Consider the following 20,049-nt stretch of genomic DNA (forward strand, 5'->3'; position numbering starts at 1 on the left):
ATGGCACACTAAGTAGATGCTATCAAATGCCATTTCTCTGTAGAAAATATTTGGCTAGGTCATTGTCACCTGTCATTGCTGTTGTCACTACTGCTATGGGTAGGCACCCCATTCACAGAGTAGCCTGTGAAAGATTTCTGTACGTGCTGCTTGGAGAAGTCAGGTGACCCAGCTCAAAAGTATAGTGACATTGCGTCCCTCAGCACAACTATGGTGACTGGTTTTCCTCTCCCTATGAATAAGAGTAATGAGGCCATCTTTTTCATTTCTCACCCACTGAACAACCAGATTTGCCCAGCTGATTAGGCTGGACTTTAGTTCACAACATTTTTATTTTATTTTATTTTTTGCCAGTCCTGAGCTTGACTCAGGGCCTGAGCACTGTCCTTGGACTTTCTCAAGGCTAGAGCTCTACCACTTGGGCCTCAGCACCACTTCAGGCTTTTTCTATATATGTGGTACCAAGGAATTGAACCCGGGTCTTCGTGCATGCTAGGCAAGCACTTTAACCACTAGGCCAAACTCCCGGCTTCACAACATTTTTCACACCTCATATGAAACAGAATTGTAAGGGTGGGAGATCTACAGCCCAAGTTCAAGCCCCATCTCTGTAATTCTAGGTATTCCACTTCACTTCTCTGTGCTCCAATGCCTTCTCCATGAATGAGGATGAAAGTGTGGTACTTCTATTGTGGGAGTGTTTGAAGATTAGAAGAATTCATATTGATAAAACATTTAGATTTCCTACTCAGCAAATGCCCCATACATTTAGTTAGCATTGTTATTCATTTGTATGCTCATCTTCCTGGGGTTTTGTGCCTATCCATAGAGCCTACCCCACACACAAGCTTGATAGTTTCACCATCTTAGCCACATAGATTTCCCATTCTATTCAACCTTCGCACCATGGCCTTTCCTCTGTTCACAGACAGGAAGACTGAGAATATTGTCTGGAGTTCCTTCATACACAAATTCCATATCTTCTTTGGAGAGCCCCTGTTACATTAGCGCATGCTTGTGACCTCACTTAACCATAGGTACTTCCTGAAAGGCCCTCTATCAAGTGTGGTCATATTGGCTGCTAAGGCTTCATCATTAAGAATTTGTGGCATGTGCACTCTGGAAAGCAGTGTGGAGGTTTCTTAAAGAACTGAAAATAGGCCTTCCCTATGATCCTGCCATACCACTCCTGGGCATCTATCCTGAACATCATAACCCAGGATATGATATGCTATGTTCATCTCTGCACTATTCACAATAGCCAGAAGATGGAAACAAGCCAGATGAATGGATGGATGGATACAAAAAATATGGTATATATATTGTACAATGGAATTCTACATAGCCAACAGACAAGATCAAACAATGGCATTTGCAGGCAAGTGGATGAATCTAGAGCAAACCATGTTGAGTGAGACAAGTCAAGACCAAAGGAACAAAAGGCACATGGTGGGGCTGGGAGTTTGGCCTAGTGGTAGAATGCTTACCTAGCATGCATGAAGACCCGGGTTCGATTCCTCGGTACTACACACATAGAAAAAAACCAGAAGTGGTGCTGAGGCTCAAGTGGTAGAGCTCTAGCCTTGAGAAAGTCTAAGGACAGTGCTCAGGCCCTGAGCTCAAGCCCAGGACTGGCGAAAAAAAAAAAGGCGCATGGTATCTTTATTATGTGGCTATTAGATCCACACAGTACAAGAGCAAAGACTCAATATTTGCATACCCAATGCTATGGACATGGTATTGGGAATATAAACACAACTACATAGATATAAAAATTTATGGGTGGGGGTGGGGGGAGAGAAATGGGGACCAAGACATGAGAAAGGGTATCAATGTATGTGAAGTAATGCACCTTCTATCTGGCAAATGTAATGTAACCCTTCTATTAATTACAATAAAAAATATATGGAAAAAAGTTATGACTCTATAGACATAAGGTTTTATTACATAGATTAATATGTATCTATGACATATAAACCCTCAGCCTAATTTTGATTATGTTCTAAAATCTAAGTGCCCGTGATTGTATATAGAGATTCCCTTCTTGAATACTTATTTGTTAAATATGTCATTTGAAATATGATGTAAAAATCAATGTTAATAAATTCTTTAATAAAAAAAAGAATTTGTGGCATGTGGAGAAAGGAAGAGACAAGTTCAGTCCTTAATAGACACACACTTTCCCAGGTTGCAATCGGGAACTCAGCTGGGATTTCCTGTCCCAATCTCCCCCGTGCCCTCACTCACTGCGTCTGCTCCCTGACTTCTGTGCGTTCCTCCATTCCTCTCTACCATCACCTCCTCAACTCCCAGCTCACCTTACTCTTCTCCTTGGACCTCATAACTGTTACTCCATGAAATCTCAGCCAGGCATTTTCAAACATCACCATTTCTGGACCAGCTCTAAGAAAGATGTGGCAGAAATCTTGGTGGACTTCTATCTCCCTAAAGTGCTGGAATTACACCTGACAGATGTCACACATTCTGGAAGAAGGACTTCTGGGAAACCAGAGGTATGCACTGATCCAGGAGTCCACTGGGTACAACCAAGAATCTGTCCCTCCATTCTGTGTCAGAAGAGCAGAAGAAAAGAAGCAGAGGAGAGGGCTTATCCCCAGCCTTTCACAGCCAGTGAAGAGAAGGGACTCTAACTCCGAGTGTTTCCCAATTCTTCCACTGCTGGATAAATTCTGAATGATACTACAAGTGTATCCATTCCTCTCCCACCTCCTCCTCAACCCCAATCAGCTTCCCTCTACCTCAGTTCCCACATATTAAAAAAAAAACCTGAGACAAACTGAAGACATATTAGATAACACACATAAAATAATATCAAACCAGTCCTTCAATAAATGCTAGTTCTTGCCCATGGTTCGTAGCCATCTTAGACTATTTTAATTTTACAGATTTATTTTACAGGTTATAAAGACTCTAGAGCAACATTATATTGAGTGACTATGAGAAACTCACCAATAATTCTCCCACTTTAACATTTTATGTATACCTTTACATCCTTTGGTTGTAAACACATATATTTTAGGGCATTGCAATTAAGACTGTGCAAGAAATTTTACATCATTATGTTCTTATGTTGCTATATTCTTCATAATTATAACTTTTTCATGGCTTCATAATTTTTCATTGAGGGAATGCAATGGGAGTTAATTACTTATTCTCTTATCACTAAATATTTAGTTGGATTCCAATGTTTCTCTATAATAGAATGGCATTGCCATAAACATTTTAGTGTTCGTTGCATTTTTATTATTCGGGATTATTTCCTTCTGATTTATTCCCAGACGTGGTATCTCAGTGTCAAAAATGTAAATATTTTTAGAGTTTACTGGTGCATTCTGCCAAGATGCTTCCCAACATATTTCCAGAAGTCTCTGCTGCCATGGTAATGCCTGAGAAGGAAAGTGTTATTTTGTGGGGGGAAAAAAAACCTTGTTTTTCTCCCTTTCTAGATGCTTCATTACCTAAAGCATTTGGGTCATAAGTGGCAAGCTCTCTCAGGCTACTTGAATTGAAAGGAAGAAAGCTCTCCTTTCATGTGACATTTCCTCTAAAACCCTTTTTCTCCAGAGACATGCTGTCTTCTTGCCTCTGTTGCTAGAAACTTCCTTTCCTTGCTAAGCATAAATGCTCACCACATCTCAACACAGGCTGTCTTGTTCATCAAGTGAACATGATAGCTTTTGGATATTATTTCAGTTTTGTGGGTGCTCGTGTTCCTCATGATTCAGGATCATTTTGGCTGGGCTAAATTCCAGGGAAGAAAGACATCAGAAGAGCAGGTAGCAAGGCCCCATCACACCATAGCACCTTGATGGTGATATTCAAAGGCCAGGTACAGGTCCTTATTTTCAGGTCCCAAATGTCCATTTTGTCTGTTGTCCTACCCTGGGAAAAGGAACATGAAAAGATAGATTTGTCCAAATTAAATCTAGATAACATGGTGACTTTTCTGCTAATAACTAGAACATAAGCATAATGTACAAATCTGAGAAATTATGTTCCAAGGAGATCTCAGCAGGGCAGAACAGTCATTTGTCTGAAGAAATGGAAAGAAAGTACAAGTTAGAGTTAATGATAAGGAGTAAAGATCTTAGTGGGTGGGGAGGCATGGATAACCATGGGGAATTTTCTCGGTGGGTGAAAGCATGCTGCGTGATGCTGACTGATGCTGAGGATGTGGTGGATGTCACTACACAAAAGAAAAAAAGACATTTAAACAAGTCACAGCAGGGGTTGGGGATTTAGCTCAGTAGAAGAGCCCTTGCCTGGCAAGTGCAAGGCCCTGAGTTCGGTCCCCAGCTCTGGAAAAACAAAAACAAAAACAAGTCATGGCAATGGCCTTGCTCCAGTGCCTTGACAGAGAGCTAAAAAGCTTCTGCTGTGAGCTGGGCACTGTGGCTCATGCCTGTAATCCTAGCTACTCAAGAGGCTGAGCTCTGAGGATCAAAGTTCAAAGCCAGCCCAGGCACAGAAGGACCTGAGACTCTTTATCTCCAATTAACCTCTAGAAAATGGGACATGGGGCTTGGCTCAGGGTAGGGCAGTAGCCTTGAGCTGAAGAGCTCAGGGACCGTGTCCAGGCCCAGTACAAGCCCCATGATCCACAAAAAAAAAAAAAATCCTGCTGTGCTGATGTGGAGTAGAGCAAAAGGATGAAGTCAGATTTTTCTCACGTTAGCTTCTGGAGGGCTTTGGGCCTGTACTCCCCAAGGCCTAGGCTTGCATGGGTTACTTTAGATACCCCTGAGATTTGGTGGTGGTGGCTGAGGTGGTGGTGCTGTGTGTGTGCACATGCATAGCCTTGACCTTGTGTGGCCATCTTTGACCAGATGTCCCTTGTCTAGAGAGGGTACAGAAAAACAGGAAAAAATAAAAATAAAAGCAATGGAGTAATAGCCACATTGGACAGTTCTCCAGCTACCACAAAGGGGTGCTGCTACAGCTGGTGGACAGGACACAGAGATAATAATAATGGTCAGAACGTAAACCTGGGATCAGAATGAAGCTGGTGTTGCTGGGCAGGGCCCTCTGAGTCTCTGCTGGGATGGCCAACGGGCAGTGTGCTGTTTTGCAATGGGCTCCTACTGTTGTCACTGCTAGTGTTGAATCTATGCACAGAGGGTTTGGAAAAGACCTGACCTCCACTCCCTCTTTGGCCAGCATCTTTCTGTGGCTGTCAGGCTCAAAGGAGATCCTGAGAAGAACTTGCACATGTATGGATGGGCAGCGTGGGTTCGGAATGTGAAGCCTCACCCCAACAAGGTGTATATTCCTGTGTGAAGACAAAGAGGGCAGTTATGTGTTGATATGCTGTTGTTCTATGGCGTTCTAGAATATCCAGTCCTTGCCTGAATTTGGGGGCAGAGGTCAAAGAAGACAATGTCCTAAGAGTGTCAGGGGACAAGCTCACACTGGGTGGCCTGAGGAACTCCATGTTTGTTCTGATCTAAGCCAGGCCTACAGAGCAGCAATGAAAAGGCATCTGTACTTTCTGAAGCTTCCTAAGAGTCCTCAACCTCCTTGGTTACTCCTGTGATACTCAAGTGTTCCGTGTGGTCATCAGTTCTACAGTTGTAGAGTTTAGGGCTGAGAAATTTCCCAGAGACAAGCTGTCGCCCTGTATCTTCCTTAAAGCCAACTGCCTGTTGGTTCAGCAGACAAAACTTAGCCAAAGGCACCCAGTGTCCAGCTAGTAATCACTCCAATGGGAATTGGGAAGGGAAGCCTAATTGACCTGGGAAATGTGATGAATGGATGTTTTAATAGGATCATTTGCTTTGAAGCACTCAAGTCACCTGTAATGTAACCATCCCCTCCTCTTAGCAAAAGTCAAAGCAACAGAGATCTTTCTTCTACTCTCCCCAATTCCCAAGTACATCTCTTTGGAATTAAGAGGCTCAAAATAGCTAATCTTTTTATTGGTGGTACTGGTGTTTAAGCTCAGCCTTGTACATGTTAGGCCAATGCCTTACTGCAGAGCCCTACCTGGTTTCGTTCCAGGAAGGAGGGAAAAGAAAAATGTAAGTACAAATGGACCTCCATCCATATCATGGAAGCAAAACTTCCTCATGTAATATGACAACTGCATGAAAGGAAAATTATCTGTTTGCTGAGCATAATGGCCAAAGAAGGAGAGTGGACACTGGCAATGCAAGGAACAGAGTATATGCATGGGGATTTCATAAGCTACAATGGATTAACAAGGCACTCAAGACACTAACACCTATGCCAAAGCTATATTCAAAGAAAGCTTGTAAAGCTTGTTAAGATTAAACACTGGAAGAAAAAAAATTAAACACAAGGAAACTTTCTCTAGCAGTTCTCCTCTTGAGTGTCAAAATTCTTGAAACTAGTGGCTAGACTTTATCCTCGTGCCACAGATTGGACATTTCAAAGTCAGGAGTCTAAAATGTCAGCTTATTGTCTACAGCTGTGTGTAACTGATGCAGAGCAGGCTGTCAGAAGCATGGCTGTAAAGACTACAAGCTCTTCTAGTGCATACCCAGGAATCATTCCTGAATGTACTACCACTCTCCAGTGTGAGAACGCATTCTGAGAAATGAACCATTTGCTGATTTCATCATTGGGTGAACATTCTAGAATGCTCATAGATCAATGTTCATAGAATGGAGAGTGAATGGTATACACAACCCAGTCTGTATGGCATATATTGTCAGGGATATGATCCAACTCAACCACAAATTTTTCATGCCAGGTGAGGGGTTTGAACTCAGGGCCTAGGTACTATCCCTTAGCTTTTCCACTCAAAGTTGTCACTCTACTATTTGAATTGCAGCTCTACTTTCCATCTTTTTGGAGACAAGAGTCTCACAGACTTTCTTGCTCCTGGCTGGCTTTGAACCACAGTCTTCAGATCTGAGCCTCCTGAGTAGCTGGGGTTAAGAAATGAGCTACTAGCACATGACACAGGCATAGTTTTTTAAACAGTAGTGTCACACACACACACACACACACACACACACACACACAAATTACTCAGTATATTGGCTATTTCTCTTCTAAAGGATGAAAGAAAAAAGAATATAGACAGATTTAGTTGTTTAAACCCTGAAGCCACCAGGAAGTATAAAAGCTACTGTCGTTTTTTTTGTTTTGGGTTGGTTTTTTTTGTTTTGTTTTCCACTCAAAGGAGATTGTTTTTGTGTATAAAATGGGGCTGCTGACTAGAACAGAGGGAGTAGTGGAGCTTTAAATGTTACCGTTCACCAAGAGTCAGTCAAGGAGAGATCTCTCCCTGGGAAGAAGGTGTGGAGCGATGCAGCGAAGGATGATAGGAACTCCACAAGGGAATAGGTGTACCTTCCAGGTAGGGGAAGTGCGTGCATAGCTGCTCCTTAGTCATAGTCACAGTGCGTGCATTTAATTTAATATTTTATTACTTTAAAATCAGACACTGGCAGCACTGTGAGGGAAGAAAAGAATATTTATTTTTCTACCCTATCCTCAGGCCCCAGCAGCCCTATTTCTTTCATCTGAAGTCAAGATGCCAGGCTTTTGTCTGTTCAACCAGATCATCAGTCAGCCAGGCCCTCTCCAAGTTGTCATGGTAACAGAATACCCCATCCCTCTTGTTTTTGCTCACAAACTATCCGAAAGAATGAAATGCCATGACTCTAGGATCTCTCCCATTTTTCAACTGAATGTCCTTATGAGAAGACTGGATGTTCTTAGAGCTAGGACTCACTTTGGTGGATAACCTATGACAGAAAGCCAGGCTATTGTGTTCTAAAGCAATGTATGGCCCTTTATTTTAGCTCCAAGAAAATCTGACTTTTATACACAGGGTCCTCTGTTGTCTGTGACACATTTGTACCAAATTTGTTGCAGTCCCATGTCATAAAAAAAAATCCTCAGACAAAGAAGGAAAAAGCACACTTTACCATACATACAGATAATGTAAGAATCCGTTAGAATTTTTGTAATTAATTCTCATGCTTTGGACATCATTTATTAGTTTAGGAAAATCCTAATAGTTGGGATGAGAGGGGAGATTGAGAAAGCAAAATAATTGGATATTCTCCAAAAAATGTACTTTTTATCTGACTTATATAACTACCTCCTCTGTACATCACCTTTATAACAACAATAAAAATAATTTTAACTCCTCATAGTTGTATCATTTGGGTTACTTATGTAAGTGGTTCTCACAGCTGATTCTGCTTCAGAAACCTTAGAGGGCTTATTAAACAGAGGTTGGAGTCCTTCCTCCAGCATTTCTGGGAAAGCGGTCAGTGTGTGTGTGTGTGTGTGTGTGTGTGTGTGTGTGTGTGTGTGTGTGTGTGTGTGTATGTGTTTGTAGTGTTGTACATATGGCAAGCACCTTACTATTGAACTAGATTCACAGTCTTTGTATTGTGTATGTGTGCACGCACACAAGCAGGCACAAATATGTGTACACTTGGGCCTAAACTCAGAACCTTGTGATCTCACTTGGCTTTCTTGATCACAGTTTGCATTCTACCACTTGATTCACACTTCAGTCTAGCATTTGGCTGGTTAATCGTAGAGGGAGTGTCAGACTTGTCAGCCAGGGATCCCTTCAAATCAAGATCTTCTACATCTCAGCCTCCTACATAGCCTGTGCCACCAGAACCTACTTTATTCCTTGGTTTTATAGGTACAGTGCTAAGACTAGGGATATGGCTTAGTGGTAGAGTGCTCGCCTAGTATATATGAAGTCCTGGGTTTAAGTCCTCAGTACCACATAAACAGGAAAAGCCAGACATTTCCCAATGTCACCAAGCTAGGGACTAAGCCTTTAATAGAGGTCTTTGGAGGGCCATTGAAGATCCAGATTACAACAAAAGACAGCACACCAAAAATAGATAAATAAGTACATTTTTAAAATGAGTTTGTATTTTTAAAATATGGCAGGCCATAGAGATGGGTCTTATGATCAATTTATTATTGCTATATAAATAGTTCCAGAAATACACCTCTGAGTGTAAGGTAATAAGATGGCTAGAAGAGCTTTCATTTGTATTTGTCATTCCACCCTTCTAAGTCCACCAAGATGAATGAGTTAAGGAAAATTATCTTTGATTATGCTCTATGCCCTCAGGATCTACTCATCTAAAATAACTCCTCTTTATGAAATAAAATATAAAACAAAAACTTTCCGATTATCTCTTAAAGGGCATGTCTGATGGTTGTCAGTGTGAATTTTCATGTAAGATTTTTCTCCCACTATTTCTTGACTGGAGCCTTAAGTAATGACTAAAGTCACCCTTAAATACCAGAGGTTCATTATCGCTTTGATAGATGCATTTACTGAAGCTATTTTTGCCATCAAATCCATAAGCCTCCCTCAGCAGTTACTTAAGAAAATAGCCAATGAGATGCAAAAAGGCTTGTGCATTTTCATAGCCTTGATTTTTTTCCTCATTTTATCAGGTTATTTAAAGATAGTTGTTTTAAAACAGCTAGAAAAACAACTATGTCTTCGTAACTCAGACAAAAGAAGACCACAGGGAAGCATTCAATCCAGGAATGCTCAGGAGAAAAGAGAAAGAAAATAAAAGCAAGAAATAATTGATAGAATGAATAACATGTATTACTGATCTGCCCAAGAGAAAACCAAGATTGCATAGCTTCGAGATTTTGCATAGCGTTTGTAACTTTTCAAGGTAATTTTTTATGTATCATTTCTTTGTTTTTTGCTAGCAGGTGTACTTATCTTTAGTTATATTATTGTCATTATCCCAACTATTATGTCTATTCTATAGAATGCCAAGATCAAGGCCAGAAAAGCCTGGGCAATAATTGGTATACTTCAGGACAAGTGATTTTGTCTTGAGACACTCTTCTGTCTGGTGTTTTTGTTTTACATGTTATATTTTTCCAGATTCAAATACCTGAGATTGTCAGTGAAAGGCCACAGAATCATCATCTCTTCCACTCTGGAGAAGGCGTTGTGGTGGATAGCATGACAATGGTGAAGCAGAGGTTGCATGGTGAGACTGGAAGTCAGAAAGAGGGAAAAAGCAAGCCTTTCTCTTTCCTTACAACTCACTCTCATGAAAATTGAGATCCTAAGAAAACTACATAACTCTGAAGCTGAGCACTAGTGGCTCCAACCTGTAGTCCTAACTACAGATCTCAGGAAGCTGAGATCTGAGGATTGCAGATCAAAGCCAGCGTGGGAAGGAAAATCTATGAGACTCTCATTTCTGATTAATTCCCCAAAAGCCAGAAATGGAACTGTGGCTCAAATAGTAGAATGCTAGCCTTGAGCAAAAATAGCACCCAGGGACAGTGCCCAGGCTCTAATTTCAAGCTCCAGAATCAACACAGACACACACAGACACACACAGACACACACACACACACACACACACACACACACGCCCTACTTAATTCCTCCACAGGCAGTGCTCTTAATGACTAACCACATGAGCTTCCTCTAAAAGTTCCTACCACTTTTCTCCTCTTAAAATTCCCACCACCTTACCACTACCACACTGAGGGCTGAATCCAATACTTGAGCTTATAGGAGAATCAAGCTATGGCGTCTGTTACAGAGCCAGATATTAGTTAGGAACTGTGGAATGTCGGAGCCCTGGCTACTGTCTCTCCTGAGAGTCCATACTGAGTGCAAGGAGGATCACAGTATTCTGCCCTGACAGCCCCGGCTGCTATTCTCTCCAGAGGGTCCAAGGCCACCCCTCCCTGAAGCTCTAGGTGGGGGTTGGAAGGAGGTGCTGACTGGCCTCTACCCTACCTTATGTCACCCCTTTTTGCATTGATTGTAGGGTCATAGGTGCCTTAGAGATCATTGTTATTCCTACAAAGACTCTCAGGCTGTCGCTAGGCACACAATACTTACATTAGTCAAGATGTCAAAATACTACACTGAGATGGCACACAGGACTTGGGATAACTTCAGGGCAGCTTATTAAAAGAGCTATTCACAGAAGTGTGAACAAGGAATCGGGTGCTCACAAGGGATAGTGCAGCACACTACTCAGAAGTGCCCTCAGCATTCCCCGTAGGCAGGAAAGACTGAGGGAGTGTGTAGTCAAAGGAATGCCAAGAAGGGAAGGCTGAATTCAAGATGGGGCAAGACAAGGACACAAAAACCTGAGGCTATCCTACACCCCCAGGGAGAAAACACACTGGCTTCCCTCAGTCCATGCAAATACATCAAACACTTGCTCAGCATTGCTCTGACTCACTCTCTATTGGGAATGCAAGTAGAAACTAGCTGAAGAGAAAGGATGGTCTCTTGTGGCTAATGCAAAAGTAATTGAGCCTGGCTGTTTCTTAGGTTGATAGAGGCAGCATTTGTAGATAGTTTATGGAGCAGTGCTATAGGTTTGGGCATTTTCTTTTTTTCGTTTTTATTTTTATCTTTTGTTTTTTGTTGGTTAGTTTTGTTTGGGGGGAGCTTCTGCTACTGGGGACCAGTGGCCACAGAGCCTTCCATGAGAATTACCTCTGGTCTGGTCTGCCTATGTACAGCTTAAGGAGCACTAGGGATCACATGGACTCCTCAGGGGGAAAAAAAAAAACCCTCTTGAGAGACAATGCAAGACAAAAACCGTATCTGCTTCCTCTTCAAATTACATGTCAAGCCCAGGGAAGCCACTACCCCCTCTGTTCATTTCTAAGAAATGTCCAGCAATAGAGTCCAGCTCACTGGGAGATTGTCTCCCCGCCCTCCTGATGTGCCCCAGCACACAAAAGACACTCTAAAGAAATCTCTTAGCCCTACACCCATTAATTTTATTGGACAAGGGAGGCTAGTACCACCTTCTCACTTACAATCTCTTGGTGCAGCCTGGGAAGATAGTTGAACCCTTTAAGTATAAGGCCTCCACTGGGGTATGCTAGGCCTTTGGGTCTCATCCAATAGGAGAAAAAAAATAGTATTTCGACATCTTGTTGAAATGCATTTATATACGGCTGTATATATGCTAGGAAACATCTGGAATGATTGTAAGAAACAATCTATGATTATAAGCTGGAGATCTTGAGGAAAGGAAAATTAATTTTTCATTATACAGCCATTTTAAAAATTATTTCTATGTCATGTCTAAATGAAAATTTAGTTAAAACATTTTAAGATCTGAGATAGATTTGTAAACATCAAAATCAAAAGACTTCAGGGATACAATGGCAAGTGAAATGCCAAAAAGTTACAGGGTATATTAGGAAAAATGATCTCATTTCCAATAACAACCAAAGAAAATTCAAGACATGGGAAAAATCTACAAGATGTAAACTTTAAAATTCTACTGAGGAACATAAAAGAATAATTGAACAAATGAAAAAGCATACCCTGTTCTTGAAAGACTCTAACTTAAATTGCCACTTCTCCCCAAATTAAACTATAAATTTAATATGATCACAGTAAGAATGCCAACAGATAGGAGGTTAGGTAAGCTAATTATAACCTCCATGTGAAAAACTAAAAATGAAAGATGGAGAATTCTTTTAGCTCCACCAGAAAGCAGAACATTGCATAGTGTGCTGATAATTAAAATCATTGGAGCAGTTTCTGGGCAAATGCAACTTCTGAAACACTGTGAAGTAACCAAAGCATAAACGAAGCTGAATGCCACTGGCTCACTTTTGTCATTCTAGCTACTTAGGAGGCTGAGATCTGAGGGATCACAATTCAAAGCCAGCCAGGGCAGGAGAGTCTTACCTCCAATTTACTACAAAATATTGGAAGTGGATCTATGGCTAAAGTGTAGAGTACCAAATTTGTGCTAAAATGCTAAAGGATAGTGCCCAGGCTCTGAGTTCAAGCCCCAGTACTGGCACCAAGAAAAAAAGTATAAGCCAAAACTCCAAATAGAAGGAACAGAAGAAGCATAAACCATGCCTCATGCAGTAGAAGTGGCTCTGTGAAGCAGTGAGGAGTAATTTGTCAGCACAGACACAGAGAAATCTCCAGACACAGAGAAACAACCTAGGGAAGGAAGGTTTTTCTCATACACTCAACTCATATGATCATGGCAACAAGTCTGAGCATCTACATGCCTTCTAGTAAGTTAGATATTAAAGAGATTTGCAAACATGTCAAAAGAGTGTTTTCCACAAAAGTTGTTTCTTAGGTTAATATTTTATCCTACTTATTGCTGTTATTTTGAAGTGAATCAATATTTTAGTGATCTCTTCACTTTAATTCCAAATATGGGACATATGCAACTATATCAACAAAAGTTCTTTGGAAGTCTCAGTAATTTAGAAGGGTATCAAAAGGTCCTGAGACAATGTATTTGAGAACCACTATAAGAAGATATTCCAGTAAGAAGTTAAAGGTCAGCATAGAATTCCTTTCTGTAAGGAAGTGGCGCTGTGGCTCAAGGTATAGGGCCTTGAGCTGAAGAACTCAGGGACAGCACCCAGACCCAGAGTTCAAGCCCTATAACTGACAAAAACAAAAACAAAAAACAGAATTCCATTCTGTGTAAATACCACATGCTCTTGATTCATTCATCTACTGAGGGGCATGTGGGTTGGTTCCATATCTTACCTATGGTAGATAATACTGCAATGAACATGATTGTGCTGGCAGCTTTAGTATAGCCTTCTTTATGGACATTTGGGTAAATGCCCAGGAGTGGGATTGCTGGGTCAAAGAGGAGCTCTATGTTCAGTCTTTTGTTTCAGGGTTTTTTTTTTTTGGGGGGGGGGGTCAGTTGTAGGGCTTGAACTCTGGGCCTGGGCACTGTGCCTGAACTCTTCAGCTTAAGGCTATTGCCCTATCCCTTTAGCCACAGCACCACTTCCGGTTTTCTAGTGGTTAATTGGAGATGAGTCTCACGGACTTTAAGTATCCAGGCTGGCTTTGAACCACTATCCTCAGATCTCAGTCTCCTGAGTAGCTCGAATTACAGGTGTGAGCCACCACGCCCAGCTATGTTCAGTCTTTTGATGAACCTCCACACTGCTTTCCAGAGTGGTTGTACACGTCTACACTCTCACCAACAGGGGATAAACCATAAGAAAAAAGAAAAGAAATAACTTCACACAGTACATTAAAAAAAAAAACCCACAAAGATAAACTTCTTGTTGCCATATCCTGGAGTTCAATCCACTTAGAATCATCCTATATGGCCATATGCACATGCCTATTGATCTGTTGTGATCCTCTGCTAGGTAAATCCTGGACATATACTAATTATTGCAAATGAAGCTGACTTACTTCACTTAATATGACTTTTTCCAAGTCTTCCCATTTCCTTACAAATGGGAAAATATTCTTTGTGATGTCAGCATCTGACTTTGCTACCTGGTGTATTGTATATACATTTGTCTATTTGACTTGGGGTAGGCAAGGGGAACACCAAGATGATGAGACAAAGGACAAAGATGAACCAATGTAACAGCAATGTTCACAGGACAATATGTTGGAAATGAACTTTACAACTTGGGTGGGGTGGGTGGAGGTAAAATAGGTGAAACACATGGGAAGGGGTGACAATGTTCAAGAGGTAATGTACTCACTACCTTACATATGTAACTATAACCACTCTATATATCACCCTGATAATGAAAATTAAAGGAAAAAAAAAAGAAGCTATAAGTCTAGAAAGTAGGGAACCCAGTGTGTGCATGTGACCCCAGCAATACTAGCTTTCTCTTCTTGAGGCAACAAATTGCCAGAAATGTAGGGTCTTAAAACAACTGCAGCCAGGTGCTAGTAGCTCATGTATGTAATCCTAACTACTCTGGAATCTGAGATCGTGGTTCAAAGCCAGCTAGGGCACAAAAGTCCATGAGACTCTTATCTCCAATTAACCAGCAGAAAACTGGAAGTAGTGCTATGGCTCAAAGTGATAGATCTCCAGCCTTGAGCTGAAGAGCTCAGGGACCATAAAATAAATAAATAAATAAGCAAACTGAGGTTTGTCAATTTAGTTACTTCAGGTCTCAAGTAGAGACATAGCATGCCTGGTTCCTGCTTAGAATCAAGCAGGACTAAATAAGAGATATTGGCTACATTGTTTCCTTTCTGGATACTCTGGAGATGATCTGTTTCAAAGCTCATTCAGGTTACTGGCAAAATTCATTAATGTGCTTGGCAATGCTTGAATTCTTCAAGCAATAAATCAAAAGAAATAAATAAGAGGCTAAAAGGAAGAAATTAGTCAAATCATTTCTATTTGCAGATCAAATGATCCTATATTTAAATAATCCTGAACACTCTACAAAAACACTCTTAGATCTGATTAACACATTAGGCATAGGCCCATAGTCCGATTTCCAAATAGGACTGCAATTGCTCAGGAAATAAGAACAAAAAATTGGCAAGTGTGATTGTATCAAATTTAAAAAGTTCTACATGAAAGGGAACATTTTCTGTAATAGTCAATCTATAAAGATATCTTTGTCAGCTATTCATGAAAAAAGGGGTTAATTCCCAGAATAAGCAAATAGCTCAAGATTTAAACAATTAATGACCGTTATCAAAGAATAAATGTCAAATAAAATCATGAAGAAATATTCATCACCATTAGGTATAAAAGAAATAAAAATCAAAACTATCTCAACTCCAGTCAGAATGGCTATTATCAAGGAAACAAGAAATGACATTAGGATATAGAGGAAACAGGAATTCTTACACACTGTTAGTAGAAATGCAAACTGGTATAGCCACTGTGGAAATCAGTATGGTGACTCCTTAAACACATACACACAGACAAACTAAAAATGTAACTACCATATCACTGTGCTATACCACTCATGGGTATACACATATCTTAAGCAATCTAAGTCATCATAATACATATATACATGTATATACATAGATGAATGCATATATATATATATATCCATGCTTAACATGCCACTATTCACAAAAGCCAAACTATGGAATCACCCTAGGTATCTATCAATCAATGAATTGATAAAGAAAATATGGTGTATATATACCCAATGGAGTTTTCACTCAGCCATAAAGAAGAATTAAATTATGATGTTTGTAGCAAAATGAATGGAACAGTAGATCATCATAGTGAAGTGAAATAAGTAGACTAAGAAAGACACATATCACATGTTCTCTGTACATATGTGGAATATAGACCTTAAAAACAAATGACATCAGTGTAAAAAGGGAATGCTTACTGAGGGAATCAACAGAAGGTGGGTGAATGAGAAGGAACACTTATATTTTAGTACTTTATATGAATTATGAAAGTAATAAAATTCATGTAAAAATATAAAAGAGGATAAGGAAGGATAAGAAACTAATAGAAAGGGTATATGTAACCAAAGTACATTATATACATGTGTGGAAATACCCAAAGGAAACCTCTTTGTATAATTAATATATGCTAATCAGAAGATATAGTGAGTCTTTAGAGAATTCACTGCCTTTACTTGATTTAAATTAAATGAGTAATTTAATTAAGAGCTTGTAAATTAAATTAAGCAGAATGTTCATCTCTGCTTCATGACAGTTGGATGTGACATCTAGTGATGAGAACAACTGTCACTGCCCTCTGCTCCTTCACCAGTCTCTATTTGTCTTCTCTAACAAGGTAGAGATGTGTTCATTATCAGCTCATCTGGAAAACACCAGGAACCAGCCAGCATGGATTTTTTTCAAAAGCATGGCCCTCTTCATTGGTGATACTGGACTCTATTAGGAAACGGGGAACACAGGGACATGATTTCTATCTTTGGTAAAAAGCTCTCCAGCTGTTTCCAAAGAGGCTCTTCAGAGTAGCATGAATAATCTTAGCAAATACGTCTCAGGCTAAGAAATCTGGAATTGTTAGCACATCAAAATGAACCTTTTTCTCAGAAATGAATGCTCATTAGCCAATGTCTGCTATGCAGACATACCTTCACTTACAGTATTCCCATATGGGTGCTTGAAATAGCCCTCATTTCTTATTTGCAGTTTTTATTACCATAGATGACCCACATTCAGAACAAGAATTTGCAGTGCTCAGTAAAAATTGCTGAAGGCAACATTTAAAAAAGGAAGGAAGAAAAATGATAGAAAGAAAGAAAGAAGAAAGAGAATGAACTACAATAACAATGCCATTAGCCTTCTGTTACTATAATACTTAGATGCATCCCCTCTCAATTCTTCTGCTTTCCACTCTGTGAAGCTGCCCTATTTCTTATTTCATTACTGAAGTAATATATTTTGCTAACTGACATAAACATAGTACAAAGGGACTGGTCATAGTTTAAATTAGGCATCAGAGAGAGGAGACTCTACATAGCATACTGCATGTTCTCCTGCACTATAGAATGCATTCTCATAGTCTAACAGGCATTGAGTTTTGTTTTGCCTTCTCTATTAGCATACGTTAGGTATATAAGGGTATTTCTATATATGCATACAATGCATCCTGTTCAAATTCACCACCGATATCATTCTCCATTATCTCTACTTTTGAACAGATCGCATGTGTCTCTATGAATATACATACATAAAGTACCTCAGCCATATTCCAAACAGAACCTGTTATGCATTTCTGTCATTCATTTTTTTTTAGTGTTAGTTGTGTGAAGAGGTTTCACTGTGGTTATTCTGTAATTTATTCAGATCACCCCCTCCTCTATTGCACTCTTTTCCAAACTCTTTTTCCAATTATTATTCATAAGTTTTCAGACCTTGAGGCAGGTCAGCTGTATAGGAATGGCTGACCACAAAGTAAGTCCTGCTTTTCCACTGACTTAAAAAAAAAAAATTGGGAAAAAAAAAAAGCAAGAAATCCCCTGGAAGTTCCCTCATTGCAGTCAGCCTACCAACAGAGCTAAATGCAGCTAAAAATTATTCACAGGATTTAAGTGTGTGTGTGTGTGTGTGTGTGTGTGTGTGTGTGTGTGTGTGCACACTGTGGGAGCTGAAGAAAATATATGCATGATAATCACACTAAGATACCATTAGCCATTACAATGGCTCATTTATTTAATTTTCAAAGTTAATACCAAGTGCTGGTAAAGAAGGAACAATTGACATTCTCAAATACTGCTGGCTTAAGTGAAATATAATGTTGCTATTTTGAAAAACAATGGGGTACCTCTTTTATAAATTAAATATACTTTTTACAACAAGACCCAACTAACTCCTATCCTTACCCAAGAGAAACAATGTTCACACGAATCCTATAAGCAAATGGTAACATTTTTATTTATACTTTACATATGTATACACATATATATTTAACATTTATTTATAGTCACCAAATGCTAGAAATGAATGTCCATCAATTGGGGGATGGATAGATTATTGTACATATATCCCATACAATAAAATAATGAATTTCAAATGTATTATGCTAAATTAAAGAAGTCATATTCCAAATATTACATGACATTCTGGAAGAAAGTATAGGGACAACTAGAATAGTGGTTTCTGGGCTAAGGCTGGGCAGGGGTTGACTACAAAAGCATGGATGAAGGAATTTTTGTAGGTATTAGTGATTGCAAAAATGATTACATGCATTAAAACTCAGTTAGCCAGGTGCTAGTGGCTCCTAGCTATTCAAGAGACAGGGATCTGACATAGTGGTTCAAAGACACCTCAGGCAGGAAATTCCATGAGATAATCTCCAACTAACTACCAAAAGGCTGGAAGTAGAGCTGTGGATCAAATGGTAGAGTGCTAGCCTAGCACAAAATCACAGGATCACTGGGCCAGGTGGCTCATGCCTGTAATACTAGAAATCTGAGGATCTCATTCAAAGCCAGCCCAGGCACTAAAGAACTGAGAGACTCTTATCTCCAATTAATCACTGGAAAACTGGAAATGGGGCTGTGGCTCAAGGGGTAGGATAATAGCGTTTAGCTGAAGAGCTCAGGGACAACGCCCAGGTCCAGAGTTCAAGCCCTATGACTCACAAAAAAAAAAATCACAGGATCGGTGCCCAGTCCCTGAGTTCAAGCCCCAGGACAAGCATGAAAACAAAACTTCAGGAACTACACACTAACAGGGTGAATTTTCCTAAATAAAAATATCATTGAAAGAAAAATGCTATATGGAAGAAACTTTTTTTATTTTTTTTATTTTTTATTGTAATTAATATGGAAGAAACTTTAGAATAACTCACCCAACTCTAAGAGAAAGCTCAGAGGTAATCCGAATAGCAGGATAAGAGTTGGGGCCTCATCACCCCTATCCAAGATTTGACTATATTTTTCATTAACTCTCAGTAAGAAATATGTAAGTTTTCAATTGCTGCCATAATAAATAACTACAACATTCGCAGTTGAACATTCATTTATTGTTTTATAGTTCTGTAAGCTGAAGTCTGGTATATCAACTTTAGATTCCCTTAGAGATTCATGAAACCAAAGTGAAGAGGTCAGTTGGCTTGGGCTCTTTCTCATCTGAAAGCTCTACAGGAAAATCATTCCCAAGACCAAGTAGCTGGTGAAATCAAGTCTGGAGCAATTGTGAGACTGAGGATTTTGCTAAAGTGGCCATAATGGTTATCAGCTTCTAAAATGGCTTCATCTATCTTCAAAGCCAGTAAAGGGAAGAAAATACTATTTCTATCCAGAAACAATTTTTTAATCACATATTATGATTAAGTAGGTTTCATCCCACAGATGCAAGGCCGACTTAACATATACAAATCAATAAATATAATTCACCATATCAACAGAGCCAAAGGCAAAAGCAATAACCATTTCAATAGACACAGAAAAACCTTCAACAAAGCTCTAGAGAAGCTAGAAATAGAAGGAACGTTACTTAAAATATTAGAGGCTATGTATGACAGTCAAACAGCCAACATCATACTACCTGGGAAAAACTCAAACAATTTTACAATCAGGAACAATGCAAGGATACCCACTCTCTCCACTCCTCTTCAATATAGTTGTGGAATTCCTAGCCAGAGCAATAAGGCAAGAGACATAGGCCAGGAGTTTGGTCTAGTGGTAGAGTGCCTGCCTAGCATGTACAAAGACCCCGGTTTGATTCCTTGGTACCACATTCATAGAAAAAGCCAGAAATGGTGATGTGGCTCAAGTGCTAGCTCTAGCCTTGAGAAAGCTCAAGGACAGTACTTCAGCCCTGAGTTCAAGCTCCAG

Source organism: Megascapheus bottae, chromosome 7, assembly GCF_031878675.1.
Source record: "Megascapheus bottae isolate mThoBot1 chromosome 7, mThoBot2.hap1, whole genome shotgun sequence".
Taxonomy (NCBI): Eukaryota; Metazoa; Chordata; class Mammalia; order Rodentia; family Geomyidae; genus Megascapheus; species Megascapheus bottae.